The following is a 2,775-nucleotide window of genomic DNA, read 5'->3' as shown; positions in this document are numbered from 1 at the left end:
TTTTTCAAAATCATTTTCAAAAATCATATCTTTTTCATTTTTCTTATTTATTATCGAAAATTTTAAAAATATTTTTCAAAAAATCTTTTTCTTAATTTTATTTCATAATTTTCGAAAATATCATCAAAAATTAATGTTTTGATTCAAAAATTTCAAGTTTGTTACTTGCTTGTTAAGAAAGATTCAAACTTTAAGTTCTAGAATCATATCTTGTGATTACTTGTGAATCAAGTCATTAATTTTGATTTTTTAAAAATCAAATCTTTTTCAAAAACTTTGATTTCAAAATCTTTTTCTAACTTCTTATCTTTTCAAATTTAATTTTCAAATCTTATCTTTTTGTTTCAATCATATCTTTTAAAATTTCAATCATATCTTTTTCAAAAACAAATTTCAAATCTTTTTCAACTAACTAATTGACTTTTTATTTGTTTCTTATCTTTTTCAAAATCACCTAACTAATTTTCCCTCTCTAATTTTCGAAAATTATCTCCCTCCTTTTTCAAAATTCTTTTAATTAACTAATTGTTTCAAATTTTGATTTTAATTTTATTTCCCCTTTAATTTTTGAAAATCACTAACTCTTTTTCAAAAATTATTTTCGAAAACTTCTCTCTCTCATCTTCTTCTATTTATTTATTTATTTACTAACACTTCTCTTCATCTCAAATCACTGCTCCTATCCTCACCCTTCTATTTGAATTCTCCTTTCTTTTCTCTTCTTCACTCTTATTCACTTTCTTTTCTTCTACTCATACAAGGGAACCTCTATACTGCGGTAAAAAGGATCCCTATTATTATTTTCTGTTCCCTTCTTTTTCATATGAGCAGGAGCAAGGACAAGAACATTCTTGTTGAAGCAGACCCTGAACCTGAAAGGACTCTGAAGAGGAAACTAAGAGAAGCTAAATTACAACAATCCAGAGACAACCTTACAAAAATTTTTGAAAAGGAAGAGGAGATGGCAGCCGAAAATAATAATAATGCAAGGAGGATACTTGGTGACTTTACTGCACCTAATTCCAATTTACATGGAAGAAGCATCTCCATCCCTGCCATTGGAGCAAATAACTTTGAGCTTAAACCTCAATTAGTTTCTCTGATGCAACAAAACTGCAAGTTTCATGGACTTCCATCTGATGATCCCTTTCAGTTCTTAACTGAATTCTTGCAGATCTGTGATACTGTTAAGACTAATGGAGTAGATCTTGAAGTCTACAGGCTCATGCTTTTCCCTTTTGCTGTGAGAGACAGAGCTAGAATATAGTTGGATTCTCAACCTAAAGATAGCCTGAACTCTTGGGATAAGCTGGTCACGGCTTTCTTAGCCAAGTTCTTTCCTCCTCAAAAGCTGAGTAAGCTTAGAGTGGATGTTCAAACCTTCAGACAGAAAGAAGGTGAATCCCTCTATGAAGCTTGGGAGAGATACAAGGAACTGACCAAAAAGTGTTCTTCTGACATTCTTTCAGAATGGACCATCCTGGATATATTCTATGATGGTCTGTTTGAATTAGCCAAGATGTCATTGGATACTTCTGCAGGTGGATCCATTCACCTAAAGAAAATGCCTGCAGAAGCTCAAGAACTCATTGACATGGTTGCAAATAACCAGTTCATGTACACTTCTGAAAGGAATCCTGTGAATAATGGAACGCCTCAAAGGAAGGGAGTTCTTGAAATTGATACTCTGAATGCCATATTGGCTCAGAATAAAATATTGACTCAGCAAGTTAATATGATTTCTCAGAGTCTGAAAGGAATGCAAGCTGCATCCAATAGTACTCAAGAGGCATATTCTGAAGAAGAAGCTCATGATCCTGAAAACCCTGCAATAGCAGAGGTGAATTACATGGGTGAATCTTATGGAAACACCTATAACCCTTCATGGAGAAATCACCTAAATCTCTCATGGAAGGATCAACAAAAGCCTCAACAAGGCTTAATAATGGTGGAAGAAACAGGTTTAGCAATAACAAGCCTTTTCCATCATCCACTCAGCAACAGACAGAGAATTCTGAGCAGAATCCATCTAGCTTAGCAAATTTAGTCTCTGATCTATCTAAGGCCACTGTGAGTTTCATGAATGAAACAAGGTCCTCCATTAGAAATTTGGAAGCACAAGTAGGCCAGCTGAGTAAAAGAATCACTGAAACCCCTCCTAGTACTCTCCCAAGCAATACAGAAGAGAATCCAAAAGGAGAGTGCAAGGCCATTGAATTAATTACCATGGCCGAACCTGTAAGGGAGGTTGAGGACGTGAATCCCAGTGAGGAAGACCTCCTGGGACGTCCAGTGATCAATAAGGAGTTTCTCTCTGAGGAACCAAAGGAATCTGAGGCTCATCTAGAGACCATAGAGATTCCATTAAACCTCCTTACACCCTTCATGAACTCTGATGAGTATTCCTCTTCTGAAGAGAATGAAGATGTTACTGAAGAGCAAGTTGCCAAGTTCCTTGGTGCAATCATGAAGCTGAATGCCAATTTATTTGGTAAAGAGTTTTGGGAAGATGAACCTCCCATGTTCACCAATAAACTAAATGCATTGGATCAACTGAGACTGCCTCAGAAGAAACAGGATCCTGGAAAGTTCCTAATACCTTGTACCATAGGCACCATAACCTTTGAGAAGGCTCTATGTGACCTTGGGTCAGGAATAAACCTCATGCCACTCTCTGTAATGGAGAAACTGGGAATCTTTGAGGTGCAAGCTGCTAAAATCTCATTAGAGATGGCAGACAACTCAAGAAAAGAGGCTTATGGACAAGTAGAGGAC

General features: G+C 35.7%; 1 non-coding gene across 1 annotated transcript; it reads right to left on the bottom strand.

Annotated features, from left to right (window-relative positions):
• Window positions 1-1,357: 1,357 nt before the first annotated feature.
• LOC112760746 (small nucleolar RNA R71) lies at window positions 1,358-1,461 on the bottom strand. Its single transcript, XR_003181171.1, has one exon. It is a non-coding gene; the product is annotated as a small nucleolar RNA R71 (small nucleolar RNA).
• Between the last annotated feature and the right edge of the window lie 1,314 nt (window positions 1,462-2,775).

Source organism: Arachis hypogaea, chromosome 16, assembly GCF_003086295.3.
Source record: "Arachis hypogaea cultivar Tifrunner chromosome 16, arahy.Tifrunner.gnm2.J5K5, whole genome shotgun sequence".
NCBI classification, from domain to species: Eukaryota; Viridiplantae; Streptophyta; class Magnoliopsida; order Fabales; family Fabaceae; genus Arachis; species Arachis hypogaea.
The sequence above is the reverse complement of the archived record's forward strand: the minus strand, read 5'-3'. Positions and strand labels throughout refer to the sequence as shown.